The sequence below is a fragment of the Colossoma macropomum genome, unplaced genomic scaffold (genome assembly GCF_904425465.1).
Source record: "Colossoma macropomum unplaced genomic scaffold, Colossoma_macropomum, whole genome shotgun sequence".
NCBI classification, from domain to species: domain Eukaryota; kingdom Metazoa; phylum Chordata; class Actinopteri; order Characiformes; family Serrasalmidae; genus Colossoma; species Colossoma macropomum.
The window spans coordinates 6,085,520-6,108,318 of NW_023494798.1; the positions used below are offsets into that span (position 1 = coordinate 6,085,520).

Here is a 22,799-nt window from a genome sequence, read left to right on the forward strand (position 1 = left end):
TTTGTTTGTTCTTGGTGTTTTTGCTGTTTTAATAAAATATTAGTTACTTTTAACTCAAATTATACATGTTTTTGCAAGACTGTAAAAAAAGTTTAATTTTATCACCTGTCGCTCATCACATTGCCACAAGGGCACCTACATAGTGAGCATGACCAGAACACAGACACATTCTGCCACTCATACACCCAAAGACAGTCTCTAATGTCAAATATAAGCATAGGTATTTATTATGGTCACAGTGTTAATGAAAATACTGCCATTTTTGTAAATATGAATTTTCCTCTTTACTCTGTCATATCTTGGTCCAACTTGTCATGTCCTTGTCCACATGTTATTTTCATGTTTTTTCTAAACTAAATCAGTAACTCTTCACAGGTAAACAAACCATTTTTATTAATTCATTTTACATAACAGTGTGTTACTACTGTTTGGGAAAAAAATTGACATTGACATTGCAAGCTTGACAGAGACAAGGTATAATCTTATAACTATGATGGATATTCAAAGGAATTAAAAATCTTCAATTTTGTTTTTTAAAGTAATAAAAGCTTTAGCGCAAGTTCTGCCAGGGAGACTCCAATGCTACGTCACTTATTAGTCTGACCAATCACAAGTTTCCTCACTGTGTTTAAAATGACTCGATTTACACACCTGCTTGCTGCTTTCAGATGCTGGCGTTTCATTGTTCTGATCACGTAGCCGACATGTCTCACTCCGAGATTCCAAGTTTGCATGTTTGTGACCAGATGGTGAGCTTGTAGTCCCGTCTCCGCCGATATCTTTGTGCAGGAGTGCTCGCATTCGCACCCAGGAATCTCCTTTGTCTCTTTGGCCATCTGAGAGGATTTTGGAACTACTGGGTGATAACGGCATTCCAGGTGCAAGCGGTTTGTTGAGGGATGATCTCCTCCTACAGGCTGCTAATACTTCAGGGCTGCTCCTCGCTCCCCGCCTCCGGTCCCTCAGGCTCCGACTGCCCCGGATCTCCAACTGGTTCAGGTCATTCAGGATCTTGTGGACTCTGTTCGCGGCCTTGAGTCTCGGTTGCTTGCTGTAGAGCGGCATGTCAGCCCCACCTCTGGGAGTGGTATGCCTTCGTCTTCGGATCTCCCCGGCGCCTCTACCTCTGCTGCAGCCGTCTTGGCTTCTGCTCACTCTGCAGCTCCAGCTGCCCTGCTTCCTTGTGCCTCTGCTGTCTCATCCCTGCCTTCCTTCAGTCTCTCCACCGCTGTGCCTGCGCAGGCCTTGGGTAGGCCCTTTATTCCCCCTGCTGCTGTAGCTGGTTTCGGCTCACTTGTGGTCTAATATCCTAAAGGGTAAGGATGTTAATCTGACTTCTCCGCTTCTCCCCTCCAGCTATCGATCGGCAAATGGTTAATGTGGTGGCGTTTCTGTTTTTCTTAAAACATCCGATCCTCAGCTTCAGTGCAACCTCTCTTTTGGGGAGTTTGTTGTTGCTTTTGGCGTCTATGTGGACGTTTTGTGCCAGGTCTATCCTGACCTAGACCTGTATTTGTCTATGATGGCGGTCTTTAGCCAGCGTTACAGTGGGTATGCTTTTTTAATGAATATCACAAAGCTTTGGCTAAGGCTGCCTCACACATTTCCCTTTATAACTTGGACTGGATTAGTCTGTCACGGACACTGAATTGCTAGTTTGCCACTTCAGCGGCCACCGCACTGGTTTGCACTGTGTGTAGCTCTCACGGTCACTCTTCTGCCCTCTGCCCTAGGACCTACGCTGCTGCGGCCGCACCTGCTGTCCGTGGTCCTGAAACTGTAAGCACTCCGCGATAGGCTTGGCTGCTGCTTTTTTAATTTTAACAGGAACGTTTTATGCAATAATTTTAATGAATCTGTCTGCTCTTACCCTTATTGCATGTTTGTAGGTTTTGCAATGAGCCCCATCCAAAGTCTGTTTGTCCTCGTCGCCTTCATTCGAGAGGGCGGATATTTTGAGAAATTTTGAGTGGCCATCCGTCCACTCCCGTTGTCATGCCTATTCTGTCCTCACATCTTTCTTCTCTCCCTAACCGCTGTTTTGTTAATTATTTGCTCACGGGGCTCTCGCAGGAGTTTTGGTGTTCTTGTCCTCTCCCCTCTGTCTACTTCCTACATTTCTAGGAACCTCCGGTCTCCATTAGATGAACCTAGTGTAGTTTCTGCTCTCCTGGCCAGGGAAGTTGAAGAGGGTTATTTGGTTGGTCCTTTTAAATCCCCTCCTTTTGCTCCTTTTCGCATTAATTCTACTGGTGTCGCTACTCTCAAGCATTCACGGCTTATTTTTGAAATGTCTTCTCATTCGGATCTGGTTGCTGGTGTCAACGAATGCATTCCTCTCGAGTGCTTTTCCCTGTATTATGCTTCTGTTGATGAAACTATCCAGTTTATTAAGGTTGTGTGGCGTAGCGCTCTGCTGACTAAAGCCGATATTACGGACACATTTAAAATTTTGCCTGTTAACCCATCGGACTGGCCTCTCTTTGGCGTTAAGTGGGAGTCTAGGTTTAATTTTGTCGTCCGGCTTACTGTCGGTTGTAGGAGTAGCCCTCATATTTTTGATTGTCTTTCCGAGGTTTTAGATCCTGTTGAACGTCTGTAACTTGCCTTTCATTCTCCATCTTTTACATGATTTTGTGCTCGTGGACTTTCCGTCTTCGCATTGTTCTGTGCTGGATGTACTCAGGGGCGTTTTTTGCGATTTTGGTATTCCTCTCTCTGCTGAAAAGAACACTGGTCCTTCCACCAGTCTCAAATTTCTCTGCATCGTTTTGGACTCTGTTGAAATGCGCGCATCTCTCCCCGACAATAAGATCGCTGGGATTAGATCTATTTTAGGGGCTTTTCTCTTAGAACGCTAAATTTTCAGATCTGAAACCTTTGTTTGTTTTGTAACTTGCCTGTTTGATCTACACACCTTAAGTTTAAACTACCCTCAGAGAAGGAAGGTGGATATTTCTTGTCTGGCCAGGAAGAATATATCCATAACTTTCAATTCTGCTAAAGAGAGGTAGTTAGTTAAATTAGTATCACCAGCCTCAGAACCCTGATTGCAACCTGAACCTCGCCAGCGGAGTGGGAGCAGTTCTGACGCCACGGAGACCCAGCATCGCACCCAGAGCCACGCACTGATCTGTGAACAGATCAACCATCGAAAAGCTGCCCAAGCTCCACCATCAGACGGCCACGAGACGCCTCCGCCCAATCACTGACGGAAAGGCGCGTGCCCGCACGGAGATGCAGCATCCACAGCCAGCGAGGTGAGGAAACACTGCGTGAGCTCCAGCCTTCGATCGAGTCCATCCTGAGACGACCCCTCCTAAAGTCAGCCCCCGACTCCCACGTAAGCTGGTTCCATCAATTTGCAGTCAGGGCCCTGACGCCAATTTATTTAATAAGAGAACTTTTAATAGGTACATCCAGCCATATGGTTATTCCCGTCCACACTTAGTTTAATTCTCTAGAGGCTCTCCCCAAGCAACTTCCCAAACCACAGTGCCTCATACCATTTAGCCGTGAATCACTCTAACTTACTCGAGCTATTTTGTCTTTCATTACTATCACTTTGTTTTGTTTTGTTTTCTGGTTTTATTTTCTATTGTTTATCATTGAATGTAGTCCAAAGTAGTTGATATTTAGCCAATAAATTCCCTTTTCTGAAGCATTCTTGGTGCGAGCGTTTCTCTCTCTTGCCCTGGTCTGTAGATTTCAAATAAATCCGGGTTACTCCACACCCTCACATAAGGTTCTAGCAATAATAACATTAAAATTTGCAAAACCCGTTACATCAGTTTATATCCTAATACCAAAAAAAATAAAGGAAAACTATTGCACAATTTCCCTAATATATATTGCCAGTAAAATTATGCTTATTCGAGGCAGACTAGAGCCTTACATTGAGAGAACTGTCAAGTGTGGAAGCAGGACTAAGGAATGTATGCTGTGTGAATGTATGCTGGATCACTGAAAAAGCTTAAGAATTCAAAAAGAACATCAACATGTGTTTCATTGATTATAGCAAAGCCTTTGACTGTACCACCCACATAAAATTATGGAATGTCCACAGGGGAATAAGAGCATCTCATCATTCTGATTACACAAGACTGTATCCATTATCATATCTGTTCAACCTTTATGCTGAAGATATGCTGAAACAGGAGTCAAGGATGATGATCAAGGATTCAGGATTGGATGAAGAAACATCAATACGCTTGGATATGCAGATGATACAACACCCAAAGCAGAAAATCTGGAATACCTTGAGGCCCTTCTAAAGATGGTTGAAGAAGAGTCAAAAACATAGGACTTCAACTCAATATGAAGAACACTAAGGTTATGAAAAAAGAAAAAAAATTGCTAACTTTAACACTGATGGAGAACATGTGGAAATGGTGGACAGCTTTTACATATTCGGATCAATTATTAACAACCGAGGATCAGACACAAATTGACACATGGCAGACTAAGTATGAAGAAGCTTGGAAAGATCTTCAAATGCAATGATTTGTCTCTACAAACAAATATCAGGACCGTCCAGACTGTGGTCTTCTCCGCTGACTTTTATAAATGGGAAAGCTGGACAATAAACAAGTGAGAAAGGAAAAAATGCAGATGCCCCTGAACTCTGGCATTGGCAAAGACTCAGCAAACAAAGCAAACCTCATCTCTCACTTGAAGCCCAGATAACCGAACTGAAGCTGTCTTATTCTGGGAATATTCTGATGAGAACCAATTCATTTAAAAAGACCCTTATGATTGACCATTGGATGGTTACAATCAGAGGAATCATACGCCATTCAGAAGCCTGAAGGCCAAAACAGAAGAAAGGACATGTTGGGGAAACAATATCCATCATCTGCACTTGGAAATACTTGACAGCACTTAGAAATAAAATAAAATTATTATATTATTAAATCATTTTATTAAGTTTGTTTTTAACGATGCCTTTAGTATATTAATCCAATCAGATAAAAGAAACACTTCAGTAACACCTCCACAATACAATTTGGGGTGAACAGTCAGTGTTATGAAAACAAAGTTAATATGCATTTTTTTAAGTCATGGTGAGTCTGATTATTGTCAGACATTTGGCCAGTATCTCAGGATTTATGATAGCCACCAGAGTTATCAGGCAAGACAAATCTCAAACAGTAAAAAATAAAAACTATGATAAGAGATGCTAAATGGAGATGCTATAGTTCTTGACACCACATGGTGCACTTCTTTAAAAAAGCAGAAGCAGGTGACACATTTTAATTTTATTAAACAACTAAGCCTAAATAATGTTCCTTTTATAGCATAATGCAAATTTTGCATATTTTTCCTGAATTAATCTCACAAAAGAAAGGTTTTAAAAACATCTGACATTTCCCTGTTTTATTCAGTTAACTTTTGAATATCTTGAAGACTTTTGAAGATTTTTGAAAATTTGAAGAATTTAGATCCTGAAAAAAATGGATTGTTTTAGGTTGTTTTAATAAATAAATAAATAAATAAATAAATAAATGAAGATACTCAGTTCTCTAAACCCCCCGAACCTTCTTTGGCATCGCGATGGATATTAATAGTAAAGCAGAGCATCTAAAAGGCCTCTCCGGTGGAAATGTGTAATTGCAAGCAAAGCGTAGAAGAACAGCATGTTGAAAGAGTATTCAAAGAGAACTCAGAACTTGGTGAACATCAGATGCCAGCATGTCTTTTTCCCCTCCTGACACAGTAATGCTACTTCTTTCAATTCTAACAAAAAAAAATCTAACATACAACTACTTTAAATAATACATGGGTCAAATTACTGGAGCTCTGGAGTAATTCTAAACAGACACAGGCTCACTGGACGGGGGAGGACCTGACACAAGTGTGATTTCAGAAAAACAGCTTAGCACAAAAGGCTAGTAGTGTTACATTAGAAGTAACCAAAGCATATGACTGGTCACATAACAGAGTAGTCAAGGTAAGTCCAGTAAAACAGCAAGAATCTGGAACTGATCACTCAGTCACACAAACAGTTTTTCCCACCTTCTTTTTTCTTTAGAGCCGTTGTGTCAAATCAGCATAAGGGCTTGGCCCATATGGCTTCTACAGAGCACTGTCCTGAATGAACTTATGAAGTTAAGTGAGGAAGCCAGCACAAACTCCATGGCACAATCATAACGGAATCAATGTCCAATATACAATACTTAATTGACTGTCATTTGTTTTTTAGCAGTAGAGCAAAAATTGTAGTCATTTAGGTAATCATTTATTTTTCTTTAAGAAAGATGGGTTGGACATTTGGACGAAAATTGCTGGTCTTGCAAATAAGCAGGACATATTTAAAAAGGAACTACACAGATAATGTATCAACAATGAAACATAATAAACTAAAACAAAAACAGCAAAAAATTACAGTTTTTAACTAAATTGCACAAAAAGCATCAGGAAAGCAACAAAAACAAAACAAAGGTAAAATAAGCAATAAAAGACAGTGAGGTCAGCTTCTTTCTGATTAGTGCTGCTAATATTTGAAAGCCACACCTCCTTTGACTGCGACTCATCAGTGTAACATTACCATAGAGGATCTGCATTTCTGTATAAATGCCACAAAAACTTACTGTCCAACAGGCTGAACCTTTGCACACACTGAATCATTATCCCTACTCAGAAGTTGAATGGGTGGATGGAGTCTATCTTTACTCTCTTGCATGTAGTGATGGTCATCATCAACTTTTTCAGAACAAATGGGACTATTTGTAGCCTGCAAGGAGAACCTGTTTATCCACTACTTTCAAAGGATGGTGATATCATAGTTGGAGGGATTTTCCCCTTCCATAGGACTTGGGAAATCACAGAAGTGTCCTATAAAGTCAAGCCTTCACCACTGAAATGTGTGAGGTAAGTAGAGAGAAAATGTGAGATTTTCATACACTGAATAAATAGGTACTATTTTAAGCACTTAAATTAGACAGTAGTAATTACGGTTCAACATGTTAATCTTAAAACATCTGTGTATATCTTTTTTCTCTAATCCAGTCTTGATTTCAGAGCAATGCAGTTTTCACAGTCTGTGATTTTTGCAATAGAAGAGATCAACAACAGTTCCTCTTTACTCCCTGGAGTCTCACTGGGCTACAAGATCTACGATACGTGCAGTTCCACGGCTATGGGGGTCAGAATGGCTCTGGCACTTGTTAATGGAAAGTCAACACTGGATGAGCCCTGCACAAAGCCAGCACAGCCACAAGCCATAATTGGTGAGACACACTCATCAGTGTCAATGGCTATCGCAAAGACTGTTGGACCTTTCAGCATTCCCTTAGTAAGCATTTAATCAATATTAATTTCAATAATAAGACCAATAAAACCATTAAGTAAAATATTTTCTGCACTTTTAATGTAAAATGCAATGGATGGATGAATGAATCTGTTTTTAGATCAGTCACGATGCCACCTGCGAGTGTCTCAGTGACAAAAGGAAATATCCATCATTTTTGCGCACTGTTCCCAGTGATTACTACCAGAGCAGGGCACTAGCTGAGATGGTCAAGCAGTTCGGCTGGACATGGGTTGGTGCAATCAGAAGAGATGATGATTATGGTAACAGTGGGATGGCAGCATTTACTGAAGCTGCACAACAGTTGGGCATTTGCTTTAGAATATTCCCTTCCATTTTTTAAAACCTATTCACAAGAAAAAGTGCTGAGAATAATCCAGCAGATCAAAAGCTCTACTTCTCGAGTGATTGTGGCATTTGTCGCTTATTGGGATTTGGAGATTTTGCTGGATGTATTTCATGAGCACAACATTACTGGATATCAGTGGGTGGGAACCGAAGCTTGGATCTCTGATTCAACTGTAGCCAGAATGGATAAGCACAAAATACTGCAAGGAGCCATAGGGCTAGCTGTACCCAAAACAACAGTGACGGGTCTGAAGGACTTCATTCTGGATATAAATCCACTGAAATCTGCAGGCAGTGAAATTTTTACTGAATTCTGGGAGACTTTGTTTAATTGCAAATATACAGTGCAGAATGACTCAAAAGATACTACAGTGTGCACAGGACAGGAGAAACTGTCTGAAATAGAAAATGAATTCACAGACATGACCATGATGCCCATTTTCAATAATGTGTATAAAGCAGTATATGCTGTTGCCCATACACTGCATGGCCTTCTGGGCTGCACGCAAACATGTCCTACAAAAAAACAGCCTGATCCTCTCACTGTAAGTTAAAAGTCAAGCATAGATCTTAAAGTTTCAACCTTTAAGTATGTGTAAAACTTTTTTTAGATGTTGTTATTTAAACTTTGTTCTGTTTGGTCAGTTTCTAGAACATCTTAAAAGGGTGCGCTTCAAAACCAAAGATGGTGAAGAGGTTTATTTTGATAAAAATGGTGATCCTGCATCTAAATATGAAATAATAAACTTGCAAACTATTGAAGATCAACATGAGTTTGTCACTGTTGGATATTATGACTCTTCTTTTCTTGCTCACAAACGATTAGCAGTACAAATGGCCTCCATTGTGTGGGCACGAAATACAAGGCAGGTACAGGGATAGAATTGCATTTCTGTCTTAATAAAGCATGTATATTTTATATAAAGTTTGTAAAATATGCCTAAATTATATGATGTTTCAGATTATTAAAGATTTATTTTGATCATAGGTGCCGGTGTCTGTGTGCAGTGAGAGCTGCCCTCCAGGCACCAGGAAGGCTGTGCAGAAAGGAAAGCCTATCTGCTGCTTTGACTGTATACCATGTGCTGAAGGAGAGATTAGTAATATGACAGGTACAAACATTCAAAAAAGCTGAGACAGAGTATTGTTGGTGCTACAGCTAATCAGAAAATATTATAGAGTATTTGTGATAATAAAGTGTAAACTGTTTCCGGTCCAGAAGCTTTTCTCAATGTTTGAAGAGATAGAAGACAAATGCAATATTATATAAACTACAATCATTCAGTAACTTTCCTTCTGCATCTAACTTTTTTTGTTATTTATGTTATTTATCTCTCTCTGACAGACTCTATCAAATGTGAACAATGCTACCAAGACTACTGGTCAAATCAATACAGGAATGAATGTGTAAGGAAGGAAACTGAATACTTGTCGTATGAGGAAACGATGGGAATTTTATTAACAGCTATTTCAATTATTGGTACCTTTATGACAATAATTATAGCAATTATATTCTTTAGATATAAAAATACCCCAATAGTCAAAGCCAACAACTCAGAGCTGAGTTTCTTATTGCTCTTCTCACTGACTCTGTGTTTCCTCTGTTCACTTACTTTCATTGGTCGGCCCTCTGAGTGGTCCTGTGTGCTGCGTCACACAGCGTTTGGGATCACCTTCGTCCTCTGCATCTCCTGTGTTCTGGGGAAAACAATAGTGGTGTTAATGGCCTTCAGAGCTACACTTCTAGGTAGTAATGTCATGAAATGGTTTGGGCCTCCACAGCAGAGACTCAGTGTTCTTGCTTTCACTCTCATACAGGTCCTATTTGTGTACTTTGGTTAACAACATCTCCTCCTTTCCCCTTCAAAAATCTAAAGCACTACAAGGAAAAGATCATCTAGAATGTCAGTTAGGTTCAGCTATAGGTTTCTGGGCTGTGCTGGGTTATATAGGACTCTTGGCTCTACTGTGCTTTATTTTAGCTTTTTTGGCTCGGAAACTGCCTGATAAGTTTAATGAAGCCAAGTTCATCACATTCAGCATGCTCATATTCTGTGCAGTGTGGATCACCTTCATCCCAGCTTATGTCAGCTCTCCTGGAAAGTTCACCGTAGCTGTGGAGATATTTGCCATTTTGGCCTCAAGTTTTGGTTTGTTATTCTGCATCTTTTTCCCAAAGTGTTACATAATCATACTGAAACCAGAAATGAACACTAAAAAACAAATGATGAATAAAGTACCAGTTATGTGAGCTGAATGTTCATGATTAGTGTGCCTTAATATAAAGCACTTGACCCTTTCAATTCTATTTTGAAACAGTTAACTTTCTAAAACATATTATCTTAAAAGGGAATTTTACCCTTTAAAAAATTCAGTATAATTTGATCTTTGAAATGTGAAACAAAATGAGAGTGGTTTGATCTGAACATTTTAGAGAATCTTACTTTGGTTGTAATGACAACATGAAGAGACAAGACTAAAATACAAATCAGACCTTTTTGTACAAAGACAGTAACATAATCAGTGTCATAAATTCACTAAAGATTGATAGACAGTGCAGACACTTCAATATTTCTTTTCTTTGTTTAGTTTTTTTTTAAATGTTCCCTGTCATAGCTTCGCATTCTTTTAAATGTTTATTATGCTTTTATATTTTTACATGTTCAAATGAATGAAATCCCAGATTTTCAAAGTGGTTTCAGGCTTTTGGGCACCACTTCAAATATTTTGTCAAAATATGTGTATGTGTATACATATATATATATATATATATATATATATATATATATATATATATATATATACATAATGCTTTTGAAAGACGTTCCATTAATGTTTACTTTAATTAACTACTTTGAGAATTGTTTTAATGTTTACAAAATGTCTCCACTTTTTTCCACTCACTTGAAACTCAATTATTTATTATAGAAACATTAAGCCAATTAATAAATAGTAGCTATAATTGGCTAAACTTAAACTTAACAATTAGCAACAATTATCACATTACCACATTCAAAATGTATTGAATTATTAAATTACTATATAATAATAATAATAATAATAATAATAATAATAATAATAAATAAAATATTACATTGTTTTGAGGTCAACATCAATATAATGGTGTCCCCAGCATGGTCATTCAAATTTCATCCAAAATTGTAAAACAAAGTTTTACTCTGAATAAACACATTATTATCAATAAATAGGAATGTTGACATTCACTTTAAACAACTTTTTGTATGTGTTTAAAGATATTAGTTAATTTAGCCATTTTCATTATTCATTTTGACATTTTTATTATTTAATTATTTAAACTGATAATTGCTGTCCACCCTGTTGTTTGATATAACTACCCCTTTATGAAACTGACCTCAGTGACATCACCAATTTCATATTGTAACTATGTAAGTTATTTCATTTAATATTTTTCACAAAGTCTTCATAATCAGCTGAGGTCTATATATTTGTTTTATATATTTGTGAAACAAAACAAGGTCATCTTGAATATTTTAATATGTCTGCAATTGTAGGTTAACCATGTGATCATCAAATGCTAATAATAGATAAATTGTCCACTCTGTCATTGTACACTCCATTGTGAACCTTACCATGACTGGATAGATGCATGCACGACTGGTTGAACTGATACATGCCTTTTCTTTGTTTGTTCTTGGTGTTTTTGCTGTTTTAAGAAAATAGTAGTTCCTATTAACTCAAATTAACCCATATGTTTATGCAAATATATGTCAGATATAAGCATAGGTATTTATTATGGTCACAGTGTTAATGAAACTACTGCCATTTTTGTAAATATGAATTTTCTTTACCCTGTCATATGTTGGTCCACCCTGTCATGTCCTTGTCCACCTGTTATTTTCATGTTTTATTAAACTAAATCAGTAACTCTTCATAGGTAAACAAACCATAATAATTAATTCATTTTACATAAAACGGTGTCTAGTGATTCTATTTAAATTTTTGTTCAAAGATGTTTACTGTTACTATTGTTTGGGGGAAAAAAGAAATGAAGGTGTCTGATGTGAATATGGTGAGGAAAGAAACCATTTTTATAACAAAATCCAATTCTGAGGACACATAAGAATTAATGTTGAAAGCACACAGTATCTCTGAATTTTATGATTTAACAGCTTCTACAATACTTTAGACACATTATTTATATATATGTTATACTTGTCCATGACAGGGTGGACACAACTTGTGGTTGTGTCAAAAAATACTGGCTCGACATTGCAAGCTTGACAAATGTTTTCTGGACATACTATAGTCGTATGACTATTATGGATATTCAAAGGAATTAAAAATCTTCAATGTAATGAGGTCTTAAGGCACAGCATACTAACATTGACATTTTACAGTAAAGTTTGTTTGTGATAAATTATGTATTTCATAGATTAAACCAAACCAAAAAAAAATATATATATACATATAACATTATTTCATAAATGTTTCATAAAGACTTTCCAGGTAAACTTTCTATAGAGTATGTATTCACTTTATTCTACACTATGAAGATATCTGCATGTTTAAGCCAGTTTAAGCTGCTCTTCTTTCCTGAGTTCAACTCCAGGTTAAGCCACTTCCTAAGCTTTCTCAAGACTCTTCCGCTGTTAAGTTTATTTGTAGGGTTTAGACAAAAGAAACTGGGTTAGGATGTTGTGTTGCCTATTTGGCAAGCCAAAGGACATATCCAAGTCGATATGCTACACAACAGTACAAACTAATGGTGCAAACAGCTACAAACACCTGTTTATCCACAACTTTCAAAGGATGGTGACATCATAGTTGGAGGGATTTTCCCCTTCCATAGGACTTGGGAAATCACAGAAGTGTCCTATAAAGTCAAGCCTTCATCCCAGAATTGTGTGAGGTAAGCACAGAGACAATGTGAGATTTTCATACACTGAATAAATAGGTACTATTTTAAGCACTTAAATAATACAGTAGTAATTACGGTTCAACATGTTAATCTTAAAACGTGTATATCTTTTTTTTCCTAATCCAGTCTTGATTTCAGAGCAATGCAGTTTTCACAGTCCTTGATTTTTGCAATAGAAGAGATCAACAACAGTTCCTCTTTACTCCCTGGAGTCTCACTGGGCTACAAGATCTATGACACATGCAGTTCCAGGGCTATGGGGGTGAGAATGGCTCTGGCACTTGTTAATGGAAATGAGAACTCAATATTGGATGAGCACTGCACAAAGCCAGCACAGCCACAAGCCATAATTGGTGAAACACACTCATCAGTGTCAATGGCTATCGCACAGAGCATAGGACCTTTCAGAATTCCCTTAGTAAGCATTTAAGCAATATCAATTTCAATATTAAGACCAATATTATAATGATTAAGTAAAATATTTTCTGAACTTACTTTTAATGTTAAATGCAATTAAAATTTAGTCTAAAAATAAGAATAAACAGAATCTCTGACATAGGTGTGTGAATCTGTTTTTAGATCGGTCACTATGCCACCTGCGAGTGTCTCAGTGACAAAAGGAAATATCCATCATTTTTGCGCACTATTCCCAGTGATTACTACCAGAGCAGAGCAATGGCAGAAATGGTCAAGCAGTTCGGCTGGACTTGGGTGGGCGCAATAAGAAGAGATGATGATTATGGTAACAGTGGGATGGCTGCATTTACTGAAGCTGCTGAACAGCTGGGCATTTGTCTAGAATATTCCCTTCCATTTTTTACAACCTACTCACAAGAAAAAGTGCTGAGAATAATCCAGCAGATCAAAAGCTCTACTTCTCGAGTGATTGTGGCGTTTGTTGCTTATTGGGACTTGGAGATTTTGCTGGATGTATTTCATGAGCACAACATTACTGGATATCAGTGGGTGGGAACTGAAGCTTGGATCACTGATTCAATTGTATCCAGAATGGATAAGCACAAAATACTGCAAGGAGCCATAGGACTAGTTAAAAGTCAAGCATAGATCTTAAAGTTTCAACCTTCAAGTATGTGTTAAACTTTTTTCAGATGTTGTCATTTAAACTTTGTTCTATTTGCTCAGTTTTTAGATCATCTGAAAAAAGTGTGCTTCAAAACCAAAGAAGGTGAAGAGGTTTATTTTGATAAAAATGGTGATCCTATGTCGAAATATGAAATAATAAACTTGCAAATTATTGAAGATCACCATGAGTTTGTCACTGTTGGATATTATGACTCTTCTTTTCTTGCTCACAAATGATTAGCAGTACAAATGGCCTCCATTGTGTGGGCACGAAATACAAGGCAGGTACAGGGAGAGAACTGAATATCGGTCTAAATAAAGCATGTATATTTTATATAAAGTTTGTAAGATATGTCTAAATTATATGTTCTTTTAGGTTATTAAACATTTAATTTATTCATAGGTGCCGGTGTCTGTGTGCAGTGAGAGCTGCCCTCCAGGCACCAGGAAGGCTGTACAAAAAGGAAAGCCTATCTGCTGCTTTGACTGTATACCATGTGCTGAAGGAGAGATTAGTAATATGACAGGTACAAACATTCACAAAAGCTGAGACAGAGTATTGTTGGTACTACAGCTAATCAGAAAATATTATACAGTATTTGTGATAGTAAAGTGTAAACTGTTTCCGCTCTAGAAGCTTTTCTCCATGTTTGAAGAGATAGAAGACAAATGCAATATTATATAAAATACATTGATTCAGTAACTTTCCTTCTGCATCTAACTTTTTTTGTTATTTATGTTATTTATCTCTCTCTGACAGACTCAATTAAATGTGAACAATGCTACCAAGACTACTGGTCAAATCAACACAGGAATGAATGTGTAAAGAAGGAAATTGAATTCTTGTCGTTTGAGGAAACTATGGGACTTTATTGGTACATTTATGACAATAATCATAGCAATTATATTCTTCAGATATAAAAATACCCCAATAGTCAAAGCCAACAATTCAGAGCTGAGTTTCTTATTGCTCTTCTCTCTGGCTCTGTGTTTTCTCTGTTCACTTACTTTCATTGGTCGGCCCTCTGAGTGGTCCTGTGTGCTGCGTCACACAGTGTTTGGGATCACCTTCGTCCTCTGCATCTCCTGTGTTCTGGGGAAAACAATAGTGGTGTTAATGGCCTTCAGAGCTACACTTCCAGGCAGTAATGCCATGAAATGGTTTGGGCCTCCACAGCAGAGACTCAGTGTTCTCACCTTCACTCTCATACAGGTCCTAATTTGTGTCCTTTGGTTATCAACATCTCCTCCTTTCCCCTTCAAAAATCTAAAGCACTACAAGGAAAAGATCATTCTAGAATGTCATTTAGGTTCAGCAGTAGGTTTCTGGGCTGTGCTTGGTTATATAGGACTGTTGGCTCTACTGTGTTTTATTTTAGCTTTTCAGCCTCGGAAGCTGCCTGATAAGTTTAACGAAGCCAAGTTCATCACATTCAGCATGCTCATATTCTGTGCAGTTTGGATCACCTTCATCCCAGCTTATGTCAGCTCTCCTGGAAAGTTCACTGTAGCTGTGGAGATATTTGCCATTTTGGCCTCAAGTTTTGGTTTGTTATTCTGCATCTTTTTTTCTAAGTGTTACATAATCATACTGACCCCAGAAATGAACACTAAAAAACAAATTATGAGTAAAGTACCAGTTATGTGAGCTGAATGTTCATGATTAGTATGCCTTAATATAAGCACATGACCCATGCAATTCTATTATTAATGATTTAACAATGTAAAACATCTTAAAAGGGAATTTAACTCTTTAAAAAATATCAGTATAATTTAATCTCATAGATGTAATGAACATTATAGAGAAACTTACTTTGGCTTTAATCACAGCATGCACTCAAGCTTGCATGAACTCTGATAAGTAAATAAAATCTAATTTTACCTGTCATAGCTTTGCTTTGTTTTAAATGTTTATTATACTTTTATATATTTACATGTTTAATTGAATGAAATCCCACTTTTTCAATGTGGTTCCAGGCTTTTGGGCACCACACTAAATATTTTGTCAAAATCAATATATTTTATACTCTTGGAATACGTTCCATTAACGTTTTACCCAGAAGAATTTTTCTAATGTGCACAAAATGCCTGTCCACTTTTTTCCACTCACTTGAAACTTGATTATTACAGAAACATTTAGCCTTTTAATAAATATGTTAAATATTCATTTTGCCATTTTCATTAAAATGTCAAGCTCTTTAAACCAAGAATTGCTTTCCACCCTGTCATTTAATACAACTGCCCTTTTAATAAACTGACCTCAGTGACATCACCACCTTTATATTGTTTTATTTTCAATGAACTGAACATATGAGCTGCATTTTCAATGTATATAAGTATGTAAATTAATTTCATTTAATATTTTTCACAAAGTCTTCATAATCAGCTGAAGTCAAGCTGTATATATTTGTCATATACATTTTTGAAACAAAACAGGTCATCTTGACTATTTCAACATGTCTGCATTTGTAGGTTAACCATGTGATCATCAAATGCTAATAATAGATAAATTGTCCACTCTGTCATTATACACCCTGTTGTACATCTTACCATGACTGGGTGGATGCATGCACAACTGGTTGAACTCATACATGCCTTTACTTTGTTTCTTCTTGGTGTTTTTGCGGTTTTAAATAAAATAGTAGTTCCTATCAACTCAAATTAACTCAAATGTTTATGCAAGATTGTAAAAAAGTTTAATTTTATCACCTGCCACTCATCACACTGCCACAAAGGCACATAGACAGTGCACATGACCAAAACACAGACACATTCTGCCGCTCACACAACTAAAGCCAGTCTCTAATGTCAAATATAAGCACAGGTATTTATTATGGTCACAGTGTTAATGAAACTACTGCCATTTTTGTAAATATGAATTTTCTTCTTCACTCTCTCATATCTTGGTCCACCCTGTCATGTCCTTGTCCACCTGTTCTTTTCATGTTTTATTAAACTAAATCAGTAACTCTTCATATGTAAACAAACCATAATAATTAATTCATTTTACATAAAAGTGTGTCAAGTAATTCTATTTAACTTTTTGTTTAAAGATGTTTACTGTTCCTACTGTTTGGGGAAAAAAAAGAAATAAAGATATCTGATGTGAATACGGTGAGGAAATAAACTATTTTTATAACAAAATCCATAATCCTAAACAATTCTGAGGACACATAAGAATTAATGTTGAAAAGAGCGCACTATATCTCAGAAAATGATTTTACAGTTTCTACAATACTTTAGACAGAGTATTTATATATGTTATACTTGTCCATGACAGGGTGGACACAACTTGTGTTTGTGTCAGAAGATATTGGCTTGATATTACAAGCTTGACACAGACAAGCAATAGTCTTATAACTATGATGGATATTCAAAGGAATTAAAAATCTCCAATCTGTTTTTTTTTAATGAGGTCAGTATACTGACATTGACATTTTACAGTAAAGTTTGTTTGTGGTAAATGATGTATTTAGTATATTAAACCAAACATTTAAAAAAGAACATTATTTCATAAATGTTTCACAAAGACTTTCCAGGTACACTTTCTACAGAGTATGTATTCACTTTATTGTACACTATGAAGATATCTGCACGTTTAAGCCAGTTTAAGTTGCTTTCCTCTTCTTTCCTGAGTTCAACTCCAGGTTAAGCCACTTTCTAAGCTTTCTCAAGACTTTTCAGCTGTCAAGTGAATTTGTAGGGTTTGGCAACAGAAACTGGCATAGAATGTTGTGTTGCATACTTGGCAAGCCAAAGGACATTTGCAAGTCGATATGAAAACGGTGCAACAGACCAGTACAAACTAATGGTGCAAACATATTCAGACTGCTGAAACACTTGAAAGACTGATACACTGACTGTTTCAACAACTGATCATACCTAGTGTTTATTAAAAATGAAGGATCAGGTTATTACGGTTGCCGATACATTTAAGCTCAAATTAGCAACTTTATGTGTTGACAAGTGTTTCAAATAACATTGCATTTGATGTGAACAGTCATTGTTATAAAAATGAATTTAAAATGCATATTTAAGGCTGAGGCAAGGCTGACTATAATCAGCGATATGAACATTATTTGAAATTTTTCAACCCCTCTCAAAACTACACAGCAGAGTTGTCAAAATGTAAGAGTGAGACACTATAGCAGAGGCTACAAACAAGAAAAAACTAAGGTGTCTGATGTGACTTATGGATTTGGCAACCTTTCTGGTGGAACTGTGTAGGTGCACGCAACATGCAGCAAAACATTTTGTTGGTAAACAATGTGTTTTTCTGGCATGTAAGTGAATAATTGACTACGGTCATCATATCTTATGAGCATAATGCTGATTTTGCATGTAAAAGCCAAACACTGAGCTGGAGCTTCTTTCTGAGCCAGGACATGTGATATTAATATGTAAAAAATGTATGATATCGTGCCATGTACCTTTCTCCTGGACCCCAATGACGGCTGCGAGAGCCGGCAGGAAGGTGGGGTCCGCGAGGGAATGACAGATGGCGCACAAGTCCCAAGCCCTGCCTCCTGGGAACCGCCTCCGGTCCAGCAGCGAGGCCACGTTACTATGTCTCATATTCAATCCCTGTGGCCAAGATGTGGAGAGGGGGCAGTGACGGAGAGGTGGAGCAACTAACTCTCGTCCACAGTTTACAGAAACAAGGGGCCTAGGAGTTCCCACTGAGCTACTGCTCAGGTCCAGAGGAATGTGAAAGAAGGAAGGAGCCGCTGACAATGGTCCCTTAGCATAGCATTCAAAAAGTTGTTTTTATACTTACACTGGCACAATGTGTGACATAATGAAAAAGGTTTTCAAAGGATGTAAGTGACGATGTTCGTGAGTATAATAGTGATTTTTTTCTTTCAGAGCTAAACTTTGTGCAGGAGTTTCTTTTTGAGCTGGTATATGTGATGTTACCACATGAACAAAGATTATGTGATCCAAAAAAATTATGTGATTTGCCTAGACGTTCAAATATTTTTCTGTCAGTGACCCTGACAGTTTAATTCATGTTCAATAAAGATACTACACAATACTGAGTGCTAGTTGTTAATTATTTGATTTGTCATGTCTAGCAAGCCGTAAGATGGTGTGGAGAAGCTGACTACATTCAAGCTGGTCTGCCATTACCGCTTCAGTGGCACATCAGAGGATTGACTCTTCCTCCGGCTTTGAGTAGTCTCTAATTTTCCATTTCTACCTCGAGTTACTCTGATAACAAGAGGATAGTGGACCACTGTCGGCCAACTGAGGGCAAGGCTGGTGGTCCAGTGGCATTTTGCTCAGCGTTTTCTGGGCGGTTCACCGGCAGTTAAGCAGAGTACTAGACAAAACTCCACTTATCATCGCTCATTTTTCACTCATAGTCCAATTGACTTTTTTCCTTCCTTCTTTTCCTTAGTTATACTTTGTAAATTAGTTGTTTAGTAAGTAATTTCAATCTAGCACACTGTCAGCAACAACATTTTCTATAAAATCATTTTATATCAGGCCTAGTCATTAATTTTTTTTCTCTCAGTTGTTTGTAATATTTATCTAAGTTTATTCTCTATAACCGAAGGCGGTGTGCATATAGATTTTGTTTGGGGAGATAAAAAACTAGTTAGAGCTTGTATGCAGGGCAGTAATCTGGGTGGTCCGAGGGTGGACCAGCAGCGGCATACAGTTAACGGGGTGCCGACCTTATCAAGCCAGCAGACCGATATATGCTTGCCAAAAGAACATATGTACATGTGGACACCACCAGATGAATTTCATCGAAATTAAATCTGAAAAACAGCTCAATGGCTGACACTCTGAAAGAGGTCAGTTTATATCCTAATACCAAGAAAAAGAAGGCAAGACAGACTGTGCAAACTATTACACAATTTCCCTAATATATATTGACAGTAAAATTATGCTCATTCAAGGCAGACTAGAGCCTTACATTGAGAGAACTGTCAAGTGTGGAAGCAGGATTAAGGAATGTATGCTGTGTGAATGTATGCTGGGTCACTGAAAAAGCTTAAGAATTCAAGAAGGAAGTCAACATGTGTTTCATTGATTACGGCAAAGCCTTTGACTGCACCACCCACATAAGATTATGGAATGTTCAAGGAGAATCAGAGATCTCCTCATTCTGATTAGAAATCAGTAGACTGATCAACAAGCAAGGGTCAGAATGGAAAATGGACAAATAAACCCACATTGGAAAAAGAATAATACAAGGCTGCATCCCTTATCATGTCTGTTCAACCTATATACAGAAGATATGCTGAAACAGGAGTCAAGGGCGATGATCAAGGATTCAGGATTGGATGAAGAAACATCAATACGCTTGGATATGCAGATGATACAACACCCAAAGCAGAAAATCTGGAATTACCTTGAGGCCCTTCTAAAGAAAGTTGAAGAAGAGTCAAAAACATAGGACTTCAGCTAAATATCAACAACACTAAGATTATGAAAAAAGAAAAAGACTGCTAACTTTAACACTGATGGAGAACATGTGGAAATGGTGGACAGTTTTTACTTACTCGGATCAATTATTAACAACCGAGGATCCAGCATTCAAGAAATATGATACAAAATGGCACACGGCAGACTAAGTATGAAAGCTTGGAAAGATCTTCAAATGCAATGATTTGTCTCTACAAACAAAGATCAGAACTGTTCAGACGGTGGTCTTCTCCGCTGATTTTTATAAATGTGAAAGCTGGAAAATAAACAAGTGAGAAAGGAAAAAATGAAGATGTCTCTGAACTCTGGTGTTGGCAAAGACTTCTGAGAGTACCTTGGGCAGCAAAGAAAACTAATGGATCAGCGAACAAAGCAAACCTCATCTCTCACTTGAAGCCCAGATAACCAAACTGAAGCTGTCTTATTTTGGAAATATTCTGGTGAGAACTACTTCATTTAAAAAGATTGTTATGCTTGAACAACTTTTTCCTCTCCCAACATTGTAATGCTACTTCTTTTGATTCTAACAAAAAAAAATCTAACATAGAACTGTATTAAATAATGCGTGGGTCAAATTACTGGAGCTCTGGAGTAATTCTAAACAGGCACAGGCTCACTGGACAGGAGAGGATCTGACACAAGTGTGTGTTCAGAAAAACAGGTTATCACAGAAGGTTAGTAGTATTACTTTAGGATTAACCAGAGATGTAAAATTCAGGTCCAGGAAGTAAAAATCCTTCCCGGGATTTTGTTCCAACTGCCTGGACAACTCTGCTGGTGGTTTGATCTAACTAGAGAAGCCAGGCCGTTGGAACAAAATCCTGGGAAAGATTTTTACTTTCTGGACCTGAATTTTGCACCTCTGGGATTAACCAAAGCACAAGGCTGGTCACATAATAGAGTAGTTAAGGTAATTCCAGTAAAACAGCAAGAATCTGGAATGATCACTCAGTCACACAATCAGTTTTTCCCACCTTCTTTTTTCTTTAGAGCCCTTATGCAAAATCAGCATACAGGCTTTTGTAGGAAGCAATAAAGCCCAATATGGCCTCTACAGAGCACTGTGCTTAATGAACTTATGAAGTTAAGTGAGAAAGGCAGCACAAATTTTATGGCACGATCATAACGGAACCTCCAACATCATCAGGATGCCCCCTGGACACCTCCTGGTGGGGGTTTACCAGGCACGGCTTACTGGGTCGTCCTAGGACCCACTGGAGGGATTATAGCTCCAAGTTGTCCTGGGAGCGGCTTGGGTCCCCCGGAATGAGCTGGAGGAAGTTGTGGGTGACCCAAGCTGCTCCCAGGACAACTCGGAGATATAATCCCTCCGGTGGGTGTCTTGTCACTGAGTAGCTTGCCAACTACCTCAGTGACCTGTACCAGGGAAATGGAGCCTGACATGCCAGAAGCCTCTGGCCCTTTCTCCAGGCCATCCAGTCCCTAAAGGCCTCTTTCTTCAGCTTGACGGCATTCCTCACCACTGGTGTCCACCAGGGAGTTCTTGGGTTACCACTGACAGGCCCCAACAAGCTTTCAGTCACAGTTACGCCTGGCAGCTTCCACAGTGGAGGTTGTGAACAGGGCCTATTCAGACTCCATGTCCCTTACCTCCTCCAGAACATGAGAAAAGCTCTCCCGGAGATGGGAGTTAAAATCATTCCGAACAGGGACCTCTGACAGTCGTTCCCAGCACACCCTCAGTATTTGCTTGGGCCTACCAGGTCTGACCATCAATCTTCCCCGCCATCTGATCTGACTCACCACCAGATGATGATCGGTTGACAGCTCAGCACCTCTCTTCACCTGAGTATTCAAAACATATGGTCCCTAGTCAGATGAAATGGCATCAAAGACTGACCTTTGACCCAAAGAGCTCTGGTACCATGCACATTTATGAACATCCTTGCGTTTGAACTTGGTATTCGTTATGGACAATCCATGCCTAGCACAGAGGTCCAATAACAATTCACCATTCAAGTTTAGACTGGGCAGGCTGTTCTTTGCAATTATCCCTCTCCAGGTCTCCCAGTCATTGCCAACAAGATCACTGAAGTCTCCCAGCAAGACTAAAGAATCTGTAGGTGGGGCCCTTTCCAGAACCCTGCCCACTCTCTCCAAGAAGGCTGAATACTCCGAACTGCTGTTTGGTGTATAAGCACGCACAACAGTCCGAGTTTTCCTCCCTGCAATTTTAATCCGCATTGAGGCGACCCTCTCGTCCCCCAGGACAAAACTCCAACTGTATGGCAGCCAGCCAGAGTCTCTTGAGTATCCCCACACCCGCCCAGCGCCTATCACCCCATGCAACTCCTCAGTAGGAGAGGCACCAACCCCTATCAAGGAGTTTCGTTCCAGAGCCGACACTGTGGGTGAAGGTGAGCCCAACTATATCTAGTTGGTAACTCTTAACCGCCAGCACAAGCTCCGGCTCCTTCCCCCACAGTGAGGTTACATTTCACATACCAAGAGACAGTATCTGCTGCAGAGGTCCATACCGCCAATGGCCTCCCTGCCATCTCCCACTGCCTATATGGCACTGCACCAGTCCCCCATGCTGGACCTTGCGGGTGGTGGGCCCACACAGTCCCCCTACGGTGCCTTTTCGGGCTGAGCCCAGCAGGGTTACAAGGGCTGCCCGGCCACCAGGCGCTCACCAAGGAACACTACCCTTAGGCCTGGTAGGTCCCAAGAAGCCACTCCCTGGCAGGGTACATGATT

At 38.6% G+C, this 22,799-nt stretch overlaps 2 pseudogenes; both read left to right on the plus strand.

Moving 5' to 3' along the window:
* Positions 1-1,063: 1,063 nt before the first annotated feature.
* LOC118818493 lies at positions 1,064-9,908 on the plus strand (annotated as a pseudogene).
* Positions 9,909-12,813: 2,905 nt separating this feature from the next.
* On the plus strand, positions 12,814-22,754 carry LOC118818494 (annotated as a pseudogene).
* The last annotated feature ends 45 nt before the right edge of the window (positions 22,755-22,799 follow it).